This window comes from Taudactylus pleione, unplaced genomic scaffold (assembly GCF_031769625.1).
Source record: "Taudactylus pleione unplaced genomic scaffold, aTauple2 ptg000125l, whole genome shotgun sequence".
Taxonomy (NCBI): domain Eukaryota; kingdom Metazoa; phylum Chordata; class Amphibia; order Anura; family Myobatrachidae; genus Taudactylus; species Taudactylus pleione.
In genome coordinates this window covers 960,447-978,431 of record NW_028284527.1, presented here as the reverse complement: position 1 = coordinate 978,431, position 17,985 = coordinate 960,447, and the positions used below count along the sequence as shown (strand labels likewise).

Sequence of the window (17,985 nt, the reverse complement as noted above, 5' to 3'; positions counted from 1 at the left end):
CGCCATTGTATTGAAAAGAATGTACCAAAGATGCTGTAAGTTCACAAATAAGCAATGATAACTGTGCCTTGAATTATTGAAAAACAAAGAGCACGTTTTTTACTTTATAATGGTAAAATAAATATTAATGATATGATGCACATAGAATGCCAACTGACCAAAATATAATTAGATAAATGGCAAAAAAAAAAAATCATAATGTGACACCTGGGTCTCAGGGCCTGATTCAGATCCGCTCGCGAGCGCACAGCGCTCGCAAGCGGGTCGATGGTCCCCAAATGCGCATGTGCGAGATCCGTACTGTGACGGCAGCTCTGTTGCAATGGGGTAGTTGTCGATGTTGATTGACAGCTCTCCCCGTTTTGTAGGCAGGGAGGGGGGGTGGCTGCACAAACGCAGGCGTTCCCTTAGGAACGCCTGGCATTTGTGGGCAGCCCTACTGACATCACTTGTGATATCAGTAGTGGACTTCCTGCTCTATTAGAGCAGAGGGTCCACTCTGGCTTGCGAGAGCTGCCATAATCGCGACCATCACCAGGCTGCCCACAAAAGCTGTGGGTGGTCACCCACAGCTTAGCGAGTGGCCTGGAGGCAGAAAAAAAAAACACGCCCTGATTCAGAGCGAGCGCTCGCAAACAGCGAGTGCCTCTGAATCAGGCCCTCTGTAGCTAAGGGTTGGTAACCATTGCGATAAGTAGAGGATCATTACTAAAAATGTGAAAGATTAGGTTACTATGCTCCTGATTCAGAGTCGTTTGGAATTATTTGTGAGCATGTTAGGAGCAATTATCGGCATAGTACGTATACGCCATAGAAAGCGAATGTCTTGTGCGCATGTGTCAATCAGTGTTCCCGCATGTTCACAGATGTTTCTTGTCTTTTGGGCATATGCAGTAGAGTGTGATGCAGCAGATTATGGGCATGACCTGGGCATGTGCTTAGTAAGTGCGTACAGGGTCTGCAGGGAACAATGATCATCTTGGCACTGCGGTCATGCTGTCCTATGCCGGCCTTTTTTTTTTTATATATTTTTATTAAGCATTTACAAAAAATAAACACAAAACAGTGTGAGACAGCAGATATCAGTAAACAGAAAAGACGACAATACTTGTAGTAGCCAAACGAATGAACCTGACAATGATGGTAGAGGACCGTGGTCCAGCCAAGGGACTAAACAGTAAAACAAACCAGAAGTAACAATCATACATGACAGTAATGGTACAAAATGTAAATCTAACATTATACCATTTCAGACATTGATGCTATGTAAGAAATGGGAAAGATCCAATGAAAGAATTAAACATAGACCTTCAAGTACCATCAATCACTGTTGCACCCATCAGTAGCTACCTGAGATTAGACACTTTAGATGTAAGAGTAATAATTGTTTATAGTGACAAATACATAAATCAAAGAAAATGACATACACAAAGGAATGACACAAGAGGGAATGCGGGGGGTGGGGGGGAGTAAGAGGACAGAGTGAATTGAAATTAAACCTATAGTTAGATCGAGCAAATGATTGAAAACACACTAAGATTAATAGAGACTCAACAACATCCATCAAGATTATAGCAGTAGTATTCTGTGTAAGTGCTGGTCAATAGGTTTGAACAGTTTCAAAATCAGAGTTTAGGTGTCAGAACTCAACATGTCAATATATACACCCCATTTACAATAAAATCTAACAACTCCTTTTTCATAGCCGACAAGGTAGAGTGTCTGTCATAGAATAATAATTTCAATAACATTTGAGTAACAGTAGATATGGAAGGTGAGGTTCTGTTATGTTGTAAAATAACCTTTTTCACCACAGTTACTAATACTGTGAGAAAAGGGCAAAGTTTACTCGCTTCACTGCCCAATCTCCAGTTACCAGAATTAGCCCACAATAAAGCTGCCAGGTCTGGCTTAAGCTGTAATTGGAACTTGGTATTAATGAATACTATGATTTTATTCCAAAATTTTTTGATTATGCCACAGTCCCAGAAATTGTGTAGAAATGTTGCTGAAGAGCTATGGCATTTCGGGCAATGAACAGACTCAGAATTGACTGAAAGCATCTCTAATATATCATATCATATAATACAAAAAAAATATATAGCACAAGTTAATATATGCATATAAAAAAAGGAATTTATTGCCAGTAAATATAATGTTTAAATAAGAATAAAATAAATAAAAAGCAAAAATTACACAATACCCGTATATATCAGTATTAGTAGGCAAACAATCTCTTACCATTATTCATTCTCTCCACTCCACTGAAACTGCCCTCACCAAAGTCAGCAATGACCTCCTTGCTGCCAAATCCAAGATCCTCTACTCTATGTACGTTCTCCTAGACCTCTCTGCTGCTTTCAACACTGTGGACCACCCTCTCCTCCTGCAAATCCTTGACTCCCTTGGTCTACGTGACACTGCCCTCTCCTGGCTGTACTGCTACCTATCTGACTGTTCCTTCACTGTCTTCTCTCATGGCTCCTCTCCCCCTCCCACATCCACTAACAGTAGGCATTCCCCAAGGTACTGTTCTTAGACCTCTCCTATTCTCCCTAGATACTGTACATCCTCTTTAGGTGAACTCATCAACTCTTTTGACCTACAATATCATTTCTATGCTGATGATACTCAGATCTGCCTTTTCTCCCCTGACCTCTCCCCCGCTATCCTCACCCACATATCCAACTCTCTCTGCTATCTCTTCATGGATGTCCCAGCACTGTCTTAAACTTAACATGTCTAAGACACAGCTGATCACTTTCCCACCCTCCCGCATAACCTCACTTACCTCAATTTTACTATCAATTGATGGCACAACTATCTCCTCTAGCCCCTGTCTTGGAGTTATCCTGGACTCCTCCCTCTCCTTCAAACCACACATTCAGCACCTCTCGCAGACTTGCCGTTTCCATCTCAAAAATATTTCTAGGATTAGACCCTTTCTCACCTTGGATGCTACTAAAACCCTCATCCACTCACTGGTCATCTCCAGATTGGACTACTGTAACCTCCTCCTATCTGGCTTCCCAAACTCTCACCTCTCCACTCCAATCTGTCCTCAATGCCGCTGCTCGGCTCATCTTCCTCTCCAAACATTCTACATCTGCCTCCCCTCTCCTTCAAGCCCTACACTGGACCCCCTTTCCCTTCAGAACCCATTTCAAGGTTCTTATACTCACCTACAAAGCCCTCACCCAATCATCTCCCAATATTACGATCCTCTAGCAAATGCTAGGACCGAGATGGAAGTTTTGGAGATAGGAGGCTCATCAAAGAACAGACAAAAGCAGTATATGAAAATCATGGCAGTTTACTTTGTAAATAAAATGGCAGACCTGAAGGGCCAGTACAAACACAACAAGTCAAAGGTGCAGTAAGGAGCTGATACAATTAAACAGTCAAATAGAATATAGAATTTCAGGCCAAAGTAAACTTGCTGGATAGCCAGGAGGACTTAGTTGACAGTGATGCTTGAAACGTGGTGTAGAAGCAGGATTGCTGGATGGCCTCGAGGGCTGAATAGACAGTGATGCTTGCAACATGGTATGGAAGCAGAATTGCTGAATGGCCTGGAGGGCCTAGTAGACAGTGATGCTTGAAACGTGGAATAGAGGCAGGATTGCTGTATGGCCTGGAGGGCCTAGTAGACATCGATGCTTGTAACATGATATAGAAGCAGGATTGCTGGAGGGCCTAGTAGACAGTGATGCTTGAAACATAGTGTAGAAGAAGGATTGCTATGGCCTTGAGGGCCTAGTAGACAACGATGCTTGTAACGTAGTAGTGAAACAGGCTTGCTGTATGGCCTGGATCGCCTAGTAGACAGCAATGCTTGAAACATGGAATAGAGGCAGGATTGCTGTATGGCCTGGAGGACCTAGTAGACAGCGATGCTTGAAACGTGGTGAAGGAGCAGGATTGCTGTATGGCCTGCAGGGCCTAGTAGACAGTGATCTTTGTAACGTAGTAGTGAAACAGGATTGCTGGATGGCCTGCAGGGCTTAGTAAACAGCGATGCTTGAAACGTGAAATAGAGGCAGGATTGCCTCTAAAAAATTTACTTTGTTTCGATCTGTGAAGATTTTCGTCAGGAAGGGCTTCCTGACGAAAATCTTCACAGATTGAAACGTTGAAGTAAATTTTATAGGTTATTCCTAACCTGACTATACTTTCTTTACTGGGAGAGTGCCGCTGCCTCTGTTTGCCTATTGTGTCTTTTTCATAGCGGAGGGCACCCACTGATTATCACAGGTGAAAGAGTGCCAAGCCTTTTGCTAATATATATATATATATATATATATATATATATATATATATTAGGAGTGAGCGGGTTCGGATTTCTGAAATCCGAACCCCCCCGAGCCCCCCCGATCCGAGGCAGATCCGAGTCAGGCTCGACTTTTCCTGCCTGACTCGGATCTGAAATCGAGGCAAAACGTCATCATCCCGCCTTCCGAGTCTCGCGGGTTTTGGATCCTATATAAGGTACCCGCGTCGGCGCCATTTTCTCACTCGGCTGTGGACAGTGAAGAGGGAGGGTGGGAGTTAGGGCTGGCTGAGCAGTGTAGTGTAGTGTAGTGCAGAGTAGTGTTGTGCTGTGCTGCGCTGCGCTGTGCTGTGCTGCTGTTGTCCACTACTTCAAAGTCCATAGGGGCTGGCTGTGTTGTGCTGTGCTGCTGTTGTTAATAGGGGCTGTGTCCACTACTTCAAAGTCCAAAGGGGCTGGCTGGACTGTGTTGTGCAGTCAGTTCTCCATAGGGGCTGTGTCCACTCCAAAGTCCTGTGCAGTGTCCCAGTCCTAAAGGGGTGCTGTAGTGTTGTCCAGGGGGTGCTCTGTCCATCAGGGGTGCTCCCCCCAAGTGCTAAAAAAATATATATTTTCTGTGTTTGTGAATTGTGTGCGCAGTAGCCGCACGTGCATCAACAAAGTAGTGCCAAGCGTGCGCCTGTGTCATAAGTAAAGGGCCGGCTGGCTTGACCGTTAAAGGGTGCTGTAACCCCCAAAGTACACTCCAGTCCAAACCAAACAAAAAATTATTTTCTGTGTTTGTGAATTGTGTGCGCAGTAGCCGCACGTGCATCAACAAAGTAGTGCCAAGCGTGCGCCTGTGTCATAAGTAAAGGGCCGGCTGGCTTGACCGTTAAAGGGTGCTGTAACCCCCAAAGTACACTCCAGTCCAAACCAAAAAAAAAATTATTTTCTGTGTTTGTGAATTGTGTGCGCAGTAGCCGCACGTGCATCAACAAAGTAGTGCCAATCGTGCGCCTGTGTCATAAGTAAAGGGCCGGCTGGCTTGACCGTTAAAGGGTGCTGTAACCCTCAAAGTACACTCCAGTCCAAACCAAAAAAAAAATTATTTTCTGTGTTTGTGAATTGTGTGCGCAGTAGCCGCACGTGCATCAACAAAGTAGTGCCAAGCGTGCGCCTGTGTCATAAGTAAAGGGCCGGCTGGCTTGACCATTAAAGGGTGCTGTAACCCCCAAAGTACACTCCAGTCCAAACCAAAAAAAAAATTATTTTCTGTGTTTGTGAATTGTGTGCGCAGTAGCCGCACGTGCATCAACAAAGTAGTGCCAAGCGTGCGCCTGTGTCATAAGTAAAGGGCCGGCTGGCTTGACCGTTAAAGGGTGCTGTAACCCCCAAAGTACACTTCAGTCCAAACCAAAAAAATATATATTTTCTGTGTTTGTGAATTGTGTGCACAGTAGCTGCACGTGCATCAACAAAGTAGTGCCAAGCGTGCGCCTGTGTCTTAAGTAAAGGGCCGGCTGGCTTGACCATTAAAGGGTGCTGTAACCCCCAAAGTACACTCCAGTCCAAACCAAAAAAATATATATTTTCTGTGTTTGTGAATTGTGTGCGCAGTAGCTGCACGTGCATCAACAAAGTAGTGCCAAGCGTGCGCCTGTGTCATAAGTAAAGGGCCGGCTGGCTTGACCGTTAAAGGGTGCTGTAACCCCCAAAGTACACTCCAGTCCAAACCAAAAAAAAATTATTTTCTGTGTTTGTGAATTGTGTGCGCAGCAGCCGCACGTGCATCAACAAAGTAGTGCCAAGCGTGCGCCTGTGTCATAAGTAAAGGGCCGGCTGGCTTGACCATTAAAGGGTGCTGTAACCCCCAAAGTACACTCCAGTCCAAACCAAAAAAAAAATTATTTTCTGTGTTTGTGAATTGTGTGCGCAGTAGCCGCACGTGCATCAACAAAGTAGTGCCAAGCGTGCGCCTGTGTCATAAGTAAAGGGCCGGCTGGCTTGACCGTTAAAGGGTGCTGTAACCCCCAAAGTACACTCCAAACCAAAAAAATATATATTTTCTGTGTTTGTGAATTGTGTGCGCAGCAGCCGCACGTGCATCAACAAAGTAGTGCCAAGCGTGCGCCTGTGTCATAAGTAAAGGGCCGGCTGGCTTGACCATTAAAGGGTGCTGTAACCCCCAAAGTACACTCCAGTCCAAACCAAAAAAAAATTATTTTCTGTGTTTGTGAATTGTGTGCGCAGCAGCCGCACGTGCATCAACAAAGTAGTGCCAAGCGTGCGCCTGTGTCATAAGTAAAGGGCCGGCTGGCTTGACCATTAAAGGGTGCTGTAACCCCCAAATTACACTCCAGTCCAAACCAAAAAAAAAATTATTTTCTGTGTTTGTGAATTGTGTGCGCAGTAGCCGCACGTGCATCAACAAAGTAGTGCCAAGCGTGCGCCTGTGTCATAAGTAAAGGGCCGGCTGGCTTGACCGTTAAAGGGTGCTGTAACCCCCAAAGTACACTCCAAACCAAAAAAATATATATTTTCTGTGTTTGTGACTTGTGTGCACTGTGGCTGCACGTGCATCAACAAAGGAGCAGCGCCAAGCGTGCGCCTGTGTCCCATAAGTAAAGAGCCGGCTGGCTCATTTCTTAAAGGGTGGTGTAACCCACAATGTGCACTACTCTCCAGCAAAAATAAAAAAATATTTTCTGTGTTTGTGTGCGCTTTAGCCGCACGTATATATCAATATAACATAAATGGAGGACCAAACTTTCTCTGATAAAAATAAAATAGGGAAAGATCAAGAACCACTTCCTCCTAGTGCTGTTGCTGCTGCTGGGAGTTGTTCATCATCCCAGAGAGGAAGTAGGAACATCACTACTTTTACTAAACAATTGACCCTCCAACAGTCCCTAGCGATGAGGATGAAGTACGACAGCAGTCATCCTGAAGCAAAACGTATAACTGAGGCCTTGACTGCTATGTTGGTGTTAGACGTGCGTCCGGTATCCGCCATTAGTGCAGTGGGATTTAGACAATTGATGGAGGTAGTGTGTCCCCGGTTCCAAATCCCATCAAGATTCCACCTGCATCCTCAAAGCAGCAGCGACAAGCGTGCGTCTGTCTGTTAAAGGGTGGTGACACCCTCAAAGTGTGCTACACAAACAATAAAAATATTGTTCTTTTTTTTCGGTCTTTGTGAAATGTGTGGGCTGTAGCCGCACCTGCATCCTTAAAGCAGCAGCGACAAGCGTGCGTCTGTCTGTTAAAGGGTGGTGACACCCTCAAAGTGTGCTACACAAACAATAAAAATATTGTTCTTTTTTTTTCGGTCTTTGTGAAATGTGTGGGCTGTAGCCGCATCTGCATCCTTAAAGCAGTAGCGACAAGCGTGCGTCTGTCTGTTAAAGGGTGGTGACACCCTCAAAGTGTGCTACACAAACAATAAAAATATTGTTCTTTTTTTTTCTGTCTTTGTGAATTGTGTGGGCTGTAGCCGCACTTGCATCCTCAAAGCAGCAGCGACAAGCGTGCGTCTGTCTGTTAAAGGGTGGTGTAACTCTCAAAGTGCTCCAAAAAATAAAAACTATTTTTTTAATGTGTTTGTGACTTGTGTGCGATGTAGCCGCACTTGCATCCTCAAAGCAGCAGCGACAAGCATGCGTCTGTCTGTTAAAGGGTGGTGACACCCTCAAAGTGTGCTACACAAACAATAAAAATATTCTTCTTTTTTCTGTCTTTGTGAATTGTGTGGGCTGTAGCCGCACCTGCATCCTTAAAGCAGCAGCGACAAGCGTGTGTCTGTCTGTTAAAGGGTGGTGACACCCTCAATGTATGCTACACAAACGATTAAAATATTGTTCTTTTTTTTCGGTCTTTGTGAAATGTGTGGGCTGTAGCCGCACCTGCATCCTTAAAGCAGCAGCGACAAGCGTGCGTCTGTCTGTTAAAGGGTGGTGTAACCCTCAAAGTGCGCTCCACAAACAATAAAAATATTCTTTTCTTTTTTTTCTGTCTTTGTGAATTGTGTGGGCTGTAGCCGCACTTGCATCCTCAAAGCAGCAGCGACAAGCGTGCGTCTGTCAGTTAAAGGATTACATCGGTGACAGCATCCAAGTAGGCATGTCAGACAGTCCGTACCTGTACTGGCAGGAAAAAGAAGCAATTTGGAGGTCCCTGTACAAACTGGCTCTATTTTACCTGAGTTGCCACCCCTCCAGTGTGTACTCCGAAAGAGTGTTGAGTGCAGCCGGGAACCTTGTCAGCGAAAGGCGTAGGAGGTTGCTTCCACAAAATGTGGAGAAGATGATGTTCATAAAATGAATTATCAACTCTTCCAGGGAGACCAGCCTCCAGAACGTACAGAGGGACCTGTGGTTCCAGCGGGGACGAATTAATACTCTGTGAGGATGAGGATGTACACACTGAAGAGGGTGAGGAATCGGTGGATGAGGAGGATGAGGATGACATCTTGCCTCCGTAGAGCCAGTTTGTGCAGGGACAGATTAATTGCCAACTTGTTTTGTGGGGGCCCAAACGAACCAATCATTTCAGCCACAGTTGTGTGGCAGACCCTGGCGCTGAAATGATTGGTTTGTTAAAGTGTGCATGTCCTGTTTATACAACATAAGGGTGGGTGGGAGGGCCCAAGGACAATTCCATCTTGCACCTCTTTTTTTTCTTTGCATTATGTACAGTTTGGGGCTTAGTTTTTCAAACTGCCATCCTGTCTGCCACTGCAGTTTCACGCCTAGATGGGTCACGTGTTTGTGCCGCCCACTCGTGTCGCTTAGCATAGTCATCCAGCTACCTCGGTGCAACCTTTTGGACATAAAAACACTATTGTGAGGTGTGAGGTGTTCAGAATAGACTGGAAATGAGTGGAAATTAAGGTTATTGAGGTTAATAATAGCATAGGAGCAGAAAAACCTACAAATTCTGTGATTTTAGCTGTTTTTATGCTTTTTTTCAAAAAAATACAGATCAAAAACACAAAACCCAGAATCCAAAACACGGAAGGGTGGTTTTGGCAAAACCAATCCAGATCCAAAACACGAAGAAAGATCCAGATCCAAAACCAAAACACGAAAAGTGGCCGGTGCACACCCCTAATATATATATATATATATATATATATATATTAGGGGTGTGCGGGTTCGGATTTCTGAAATCCGAACCCCCCTGAGCCCCCCCGATCCAAGGCAGATCCGAGTTAGGCTCGACTTTTCCCGCCTGACTCGGATCTGAAATCGAGGCAAAACGTCATCATCCCGCCTTCCGAGTCTCGCGGGTTTTGGATCCTATATAAGGTACCCGCGTCGGCGCCATTTTCTCACTCGGCTGTGGACAGTGAAGAGGGAGGGTGGGAGTTAGGGCTGGCTGGGCTGTGTAGTGTAGTGTAGTGCAGAGTAGTGTTGTGCTGTGCTGCGCTGTGCTGCTGTTGTCCACTACTTCAAAGTCCATAGGGGCTGGCTGTGTTGTGCTGTGCTGCTGTTGTTAATAGGGGCTGTGTCCACTACTTCAAAGTCCATAGGGGCTGGCTGGACTGTGTTGTGCAGTCAGTTCTCCATAGGGGCTGTGTCCACTCCAAAGTCCTGTGCAGTGTCCCAGTCCTAAAGGGGTGCTGTAGTGTTGTCCAGGGGGTGCTCTGTCCATCAGGGGTGCTCCCCCCAAGTGCTAAAAAAATATATATTTTCTGTGTTTGTGAATTGTGTGCGCAGTAGCCGCACGTGCATCAACAAAGTAGTGCCAAGCGTGCGCCTGTGTCATAAGTAAAGGGCCGGCTGGCTTGACCGTTAAAGGGTGCTGTAACCCCCAAAGTACACTCCAGTCCAAACCAAACAAAAAATTATTTTCTGTGTTTGTGAATTGTGTGCGCAGTAGCCGCACGTGCATCAACAAAGTAGTGCCAAGCGTGCGCCTGTGTCATAAGTAAAGGGCCGGCTGGCTTGACCGTTAAAGGGTGCTGTAACCCCCAAAGTACACTCCAGTCCAAACCAAAAAAAAAATTATTTTCTGTGTTTGTGAATTGTGTGCGCAGTAGCCGCACGTGCATCAACAAAGTAGTGCCAATCGTGCGCCTGTGTCATAAGTAAAGGGCCGGCTGGCTTGACCGTTAAAGGGTGCTGTAACCCTCAAAGTACACTCCAGTCCAAACCAAAAAAAAAATTATTTTCTGTGTTTGTGAATTGTGTGCGCAGTAGCCGCACGTGCATCAACAAAGTAGTGCCAAGCGTGCGCCTGTGTCATAAGTAAAGGGCCGGCTGGCTTGACCATTAAAGGGTGCTGTAACCCCCAAAGTACACTCCAGTCCAAACCAAAAAAAAAATTATTTTCTGTGTTTGTGAATTGTGTGCGCAGTAGCCGCACGTGCATCAACAAAGTAGTGCCAAGCGTGCGCCTGTGTCATAAGTAAAGGGCCGGCTGGCTTGACCGTTAAAGGGTGCTGTAACCCCCAAAGTACACTCCAGTCCAAACGAAAAAAATATATATTTTCTGTGTTTGTGAATTGTGTGCGCAGTAGCTGCACGTGCATCAACAAAGTAGTGCCAAGCGTGCGCCTGTGTCTTAAGTAAAGGGCCGGCTGGCTTGACCATTAAAGGGTGCTGTAACCCCCAAAGTACACTCCAGTCCAAACCAAAAAAATATATATTTTCTGTGTTTGTGAATTGTGTGCGCAGTAGCTGCACGTGCATCAACAAAGTAGTGCCAAGCGTGCGCCTGTGTCATAAGTAAAGGGCCGGCTGGCTTGACCGTTAAAGGGTGCTGTAACCCCCAAAGTACACTCCAGTCCAAACCAAAAAAAAATTATTTTCTGTGTTTGTGAATTGTGTGCACTGTGGCTGCACGTGCATCAACAAAGGAGCAGCGCCAAGCGTGCGCCTGTGTCCCATAAGTAAAGAGCCGGCTGGCTCATTTCTTAAAGGGTGGTGTAACCCACAATGTGCACTACTCTCCAGCAAAAATAAAAAAATATTTTCTGTGTTTGTGTGCGCTTTAGCCGCACGTATATATCAATATAACATAAATGGAGGACCAAACTTTCTCTGATAAAAATAAAATAGGGAAAGATCAAGAACCACTTCCTCCTAGTGCTGTTGCTGCTGCTGGGAGTTGTTCATCATCCCAGAGAGGAAGTAGGAACATCACTACTTTTACTAAACAATTGACCCTCCAACAGTCCCTAGCGATGAGGATGAAGTACGACAGCAGTCATCCTGAAGCAAAACGTATAACTGAGGCCTTGACTGCTATGTTGGTGTTAGACGTGCGTCCGGTATCCGCCATTAGTGCAGTGGGATTTAGACAATTGATGGAGGTAGTGTGTCCCCGGTTCCAAATCCCATCAAGATTCCACCTGCATCCTCAAAGCAGCAGCGACAAGCGTGCGTCTGTCTGTTAAAGGGTGGTGACACCCTCAAAGTGTGCTACACAAACAATAAAAATATTGTTCTTTTTTTTCGGTCTTTGTGAAATGTGTGGGCTGTAGCCGCATCTGCATCCTTAAAGCAGTAGCGACAAGCGTGCGTCTGTCTGTTAAAGGGTGGTGACACCCTCAAAGTGTGCTACACAAACAATAAAAATATTGTTCTTTTTTTTTCTGTCTTTGTGAATTGTGTGGGCTGTAGCCGCACTTGCATCCTCAAAGCAGCAGCGACAAGCGTGCGTCTGTCTGTTAAAGGGTGGTGTAACTCTCAAAGTGCTCCAAAAAATAAAAAACTATTTTTTTAATGTGTTTGTGACTTGTGTGCGATGTAGCCGCACTTGCATCCTCAAAGCAGCAGCGACAAGCATGCGTCTGTCTGTTAAAGGGTGGTGACACCCTCAAAGTGTGCTACACAAACAATAAAAATATTCTTCTTCTTTTTTTTTTCTTTGTGAATTGTGTGGGCTGTAGCCGCACCTGCATCCTTAAAGCAGCAGCGACAAGCGTGTGTCTGTCTGTTAAAGGGTGGTGACACCCTCAATGTATGCTACACAAACGATTAAAATATTGTTCTTTTTTTTCGGTCTTTGTGAAATGTGTGGGCTGTAGCCGCACCTGCATCCTTAAAGCAGCAGCGACAAGCGTGCGTCTGTCTGTTAAAGGGTGGTGTAACCCTCAAAGTGCGCTCCACAAACAATAAAAATATTCTTTTTTTTTTTTCTGTCTTTGTGAATTGTGTGGGCTGTAGCCGCACTTGCATCCTCAAAGCAGCAGCGACAAGCGTGCGTCTGTCAGTTAAAGGATTACATCGGTGACAGCATCCAAGTAGGCATGTCAGACAGTCCGTACCTGTACTGGCAGAAAAAAGAAGCATTTGGAGGTCCCTGTACAAACTGGCTCTATTTTACCTGAGTTGCCACCCCTCCAGTGTGTACTCCGAAAGAGTGTTGAGTGCAGCCGGGAACCTTGTCAGCGAAAGGCGTAGGAGGTTGCTTCCACAAAATGTGGAGAAGATGATGTTCATAAAATGAATTATCAACTCTTCCAGGGAGACCAGCCTCCAGAACGTACAGAGGGACCTGTGGTTCCAGCGGGGACGAATTAATACTCTGTGAGGATGAGGATGTACACACTGAAGAGGGTGAGGAATCGGTGGATGAGGAGGATGAGGATGACATCTTGCCTCCGTAGAGCCAGTTTGTGCAGGGACAGATTAATTGCCAACTTGTTTTGTGGGGGCCCAAACGAACCAATCATTTCAGCCACAGTTGTGTGGCAGACCCTGGCGCTGAAATGATTGGTTTGTTAAAGTGTGCATGTCCTGTTTATACAACATAAGGGTGGGTGGGAGGGCCCAAGGACAATTCCATCTTGCACCTCTTTTTTTTCTTTGCATTATGTACAGTTTGGGGCTTAGTTTTTCAAACTGCCATCCTGTCTGCCACTGCAGTTTCACGCCTAGATGGGTCACGTGTTTGTGCCGCCCACTCGTGTCTCTTAGCATAGTCATCCAGCTACCTCGGTGCAACCTTTTGGACATAAAAACACTATTGTGAGGTGTGAGGTGTTCAGAATAGACTGGAAATGAGTGGAAATTAAGGTTATTGAGGTTAATAATAGCATAGGAGCAGAAAAACCTACAAATTCTGTGATTTTAGCTGTTTTTATGCTTTTTTTCAAAAAAATACAGATCAAAAACACAAAACCCAGAACCCAAAACACGGAAGGGTGGTTTTGGCAAAACCAATCCAGATCCAAAACACGAAGAAAGATCCAGATCCAAAACCAAAACACGAAAAGTGGCCGGTGCACACCCCTAATATATATATATATATATATATATATATATTAGGGGTGTGCGGGTTCGGATTTCTGAAATCCGAACCCCCCTGAGCCCCCCCGATCCGAGGCAGATCCGAGTTAGGCTCGACTTTTCCCGCCTGACTCGGATCTGAAATCGAGGCAAAACGTCATCATCCCGCCTTCCGAGTCTCGCGGGTTTTGGATCCTATATAAGGTACCCGCGTCGGCGCCATTTTCTCACTCGGCTGTGGACAGTGAAGAGGGAGGGTGGGAGTTAGGGCTGGCTGGGCTGTGTAGTGTAGTGTAGTGCAGAGTAGTGTTGTGCTGTGCTGTGCTGCGCTGTGCTGCTGTTGTCCACTACTTCAAAGTCCATAGGGGCTGGCTGTGTTGTGCTGTGCTGCTGTTGTTAATAGGGGCTGTGTCCACTACTTCAAAGTCCATAGGGGCTGGCTGGACTGTGTTGTGCAGTCAGTTCTCCATAGGGGCTGTGTCCACTCCAAAGTCCTGTGCAGTGTCCCAGTCCTAAAGGGGTGCTGTAGTGTTGTCCAGGGGGTGCTCTGTCCATCAGGGGTGCTCCCCCCCAAGTGCTAAAAAAATAATATTTTTTGTGTGTTTGTGAATTGTGTGTGCAGTAGCCGCATGTGCATCAACAAAGTAGTGCCAAGCGTGCGCCTGTGTCATAAGTAAAGGGCCGGCTGGCTTGACCGTTAAAGGGTGCTGTAACCCCCAAAGTACACTCCAAACCAAAAAAATATATATTTTCTGTGTTTGTGAATTGTGTGCGCAGTAGTCGCACGTGCATCAACAAAGTAGTGCCAAGCGTGCGCCTGTGTCATAAGTAAAGGGCCGGCTGGCTTGACCGTTAAAGGGTGCTGTAACCCCCAAAGTACACTCCAGTCCAAACCAAAAAAAAAATTATTTTCTGTGTTTGTGAATTGTGTGCGCAGTAGCCGCACGTGCATCAACAAAGTAGTGCCAAGCGTGCGCCTGTGTCATAAGTAAAGCGCCGGCTGGCTTGACCGTTAAAGGGTGCTGTAACCCCCAAAGTACACTCCAGTCCAAACCAAAAAAAAAATTATTTTCTGTGTTTGTGAATTGTGTGCGCAGTAGCCGCACATGCATCAACAAAGTAGTGCCAAGCGTGCGCCTGTGTCATAAGTAAAGGGCCGGCTGGCTTGACCGTTAAAGGGTGCTGTAACCCCCAAAGTACACTCCAGTCCAAACCAAAAAAAAATTATTTTCTGTGTTTGTGAATTGTGTGCACTGTGGCTGCACGTGCATCAACAAAGGAGCAGCGCCAAGCGTGCGCCTGTGTCCCATAAGTAAAGAGCCGGCTGGCTCATTTCTTAAAGGGTGGTGTAACCCACAAAGTGCACTACTCTCCAGCAAAAATAAAAAAATATTTTCTGTGTTTGTGTGCGCTTTAGCCGCACGTATATATCAATATAACATAAATGGAGGACCAAACTTTCTCCGATAAAAATAAAATAGGGAAAGATCAAGAACCACTTCCTCCTAGTGCTGTTGCTGCTGCTGGGAGTTGTTCATCATCCCAGAGAGGAAGTAGGAACATCACTACTTTTACTAAACAATTGACCCTCTAACAGTCCCTAGCGATGAGGATGAAGTACGACAGCAGTCATCCTGAAGCAAAACGTATAACTGAGGCCTTGACTGCTATGTTGGTGTTAGACGTGCGTCCGGTATCCGCCATTAGTGCAGTGGGATTTAGACAATTGATGGAGGTAGTGTGTCCCCGGTTCCAAATCCCGTCTAGATTCCACCTGCATCCTCAAAGCAGCAGCGACAAGCGTGCGTCTGTCTGTTAAAGGGTGGTGACACCCTCAAAGTGTGCTACACAAACAATAAAAATATTCTTCTTTTTTTTTCTGTCTTTGTGAATTGTGTGGGCTGTAGCTGCACTTGCATCCTCAAAGCAGCAGCGACAAGCGTGCGTCTGTCTGTTAAAGGGTGGTGACACCCTCAAAGTGTGCTACACAAACAATAAAAATATTCTTCTTTTTTTTCTGTCTTTGTGAATTGCGTGGGCTGTAGCCGCACTTGCATCCTCAAAGCAGCAGCGACAAGCGTGCGTCTGTCAGTTAAAGGATTACATCGGTGACAGCATCCAAGTAGGCATGTCAGACAGTCCGTACCTGTACTGGCAGGAAAAAGAAGCAATTTGGAGGTCCCTGTACAAACTGGCTCTATTTTACCTGAGTTGTCACCCCTCCAGTGTGTACTCCGAAAGAGTGTTGAGTGCAGCCGGGAACCTTGTCAGCGAAAGGCGTAGGAGGTTGCTTCCACAAAATGTGGAGAAGATGATGTTCATAAAATGAATTATCAACTCTTCCAGGGAGACCAGCCTCCAGAACGTACAGAGGGACCTGTGGTTCCAGCGGGGACGAATTAATACTCTGTGAGGATGACGATGTACACACTGAAGAGGGTGAGGAATCGGTGGATGAGGAGGATGAGGATGACATCTTGCCTCCGTAGAGCCAGTTTGTGCAGGGACAGATTAATTGCCAGCTTGTTTTGTGGGGGCCCAAACGAACCAATCATTTCAGCCACAGTTGTGTGGCAGACCCTGGCGCTGAAATGATTGGTTTGTTAAAGTGTGCATGTCCTGTTTATACAACATAATCCAAGGACAATTCCATCTTGCACCTCTTTTTTTTCTTTGCATTATGTACAGTTTGGGGCCTAGTTTTTCAAACTGCCATCCTGTCTGCCACTGCAGTTTCACGCCTAGATGGGTCACGTGTTTGTGCCGCCCACTCGTGTCGCTTAGCATAGTCATCCAGCTACCTCGGTGCAACCTTTTGGACATAAAAACACTATTGTGAGGTGTTCAGAATAGACTGGAAATGAGTGGAAATTAAGGTTATTGAGGTTAATAATAGCATAGGAGCAGAAAAACCTACAAATTCTGTGATTTTAGCTGTTTTTATGCTTTTTTTTAAAAAAATACAGATCCAAAACACAAAACCCAGAACCCAAAACACGGAAGGGTGGTTTTGGCAAAACCAATCCAGATCCAAAACACGAAGAAAGATCCAGATCCAAAACCAAAACACAAAACACGAAAAATGGCCGGTGCACACCCCTAATATATATATATATATATATATATATATATATATATATATATATATATATATAGACCAAACAATCAATGGCGGCACCCAGCGTCTAGATAAATATAGAAATATGTCCTTTATTCCTCCTCCTTTATTCCTCCTCCTACGTTTCGGGGTTGGAGCCTGTCATCAGGGATAAGGCAATACAAACAAAATCACATTTAAATACCCCACCGTATGATGCAATAAGCCCCTACAGTGCACCCACCTGGATCACCGGCGCCGCCCGTCCGTACACTGTGACACTGATGCTCCACGCGTTGCTGCTTCAGTGACGTCACAGCGCCGCAGCATCCAGGGAAGCACGAACTGATCCACCCCCATTACCATGGCAACCTAATCAAACAACATAACAAAATACAAAAGACAAAGTTAAAAAACATATTCAAAGTACTGGATGTTCTACATCTGCCTCCCCTCTCCTTCAAGCCCTACACTGGACCCCCTTTCCCTTCAGAACCCATTTCAAGGTTCTTATACTCACCTACAAAGCCCTCACCCAATCCTCTCCCAATATTACGATCCTCTAGCAAATGCTAGGACCGAGATGGAAGTTTTGGAGATAGGAGGCTCATCAAAGAACAGACAAAAGCAGTATATGAAAATCATGGCAGTTTACTTTGTAAGTAAAATGGCAGACCTGAAGGGCCAGTACAAACACAACATTTCAAAGGTGCAGTAAGGAGCTGATACAATTGAACAGTCAAATAGAATATGGAATTTCAGGCCAAAGTAAACTTGCTGGATAGCCAGGAGGGCTTAGTTGACAGTGATGCTTGAAACGTGGTGTAGAAGCAGGATTGCTGGATGGCCTAGAGGGCTGAATAGACAGTGATGCTTGCAACATGGTATGGAAGCAGAATTGCTGAATGGCCTGGAGGGCCTAGTAGACAGTGATGCTTGAAACATGGTGTAGAAGCATGATTGCTGTTTGGCCTGGAGGGCCTAGTAGACAGCAATGCTTGTAACGTGATATAGAAGCAGGATTGCTGGAGGGCCTAGTAGACAGTGATGCTTGAAACATAGTGTAGAAGAAGGATTGCTATGGCCTTGAGGGCCTAGTAGACAACGATGCTTGTAACGTAGTAGTGAAACAGGCTTGCTGTATGGCCTGGATCGCCTAGTAGACAGCAATGCTTGAAACATGGAATAGAGGCAGGATTGCTGTATGGCCTGGAGGACCTAGTAGACAGCGATGCTTGAAACGTGGTGAAGGAGCAGGATTGCTGTATGGTCTGCAGGGCCTAGTAGACAGTGATCTTTGTAACGTAGTAGTGAAACAGGATTGCTGGATGGCCTGCAGGGCTTAGTAAACAGCGATGCTTGAAACGTGAAATAGAGGCAGGATTGCCTCTAAAAAATTT

The 17,985-nt window shown here is 45.6% G+C and overlaps 1 protein-coding gene across 1 annotated transcript in view; it reads left to right on the top strand.

Annotated features, from left to right (window-relative positions):
- Positions 1-17,985, top strand: part of PGBD5 (piggyBac transposable element derived 5) — a 263,507-nt gene that overhangs the window by 219,436 nt on the left and 26,086 nt on the right. The window lies entirely within an intron of this gene.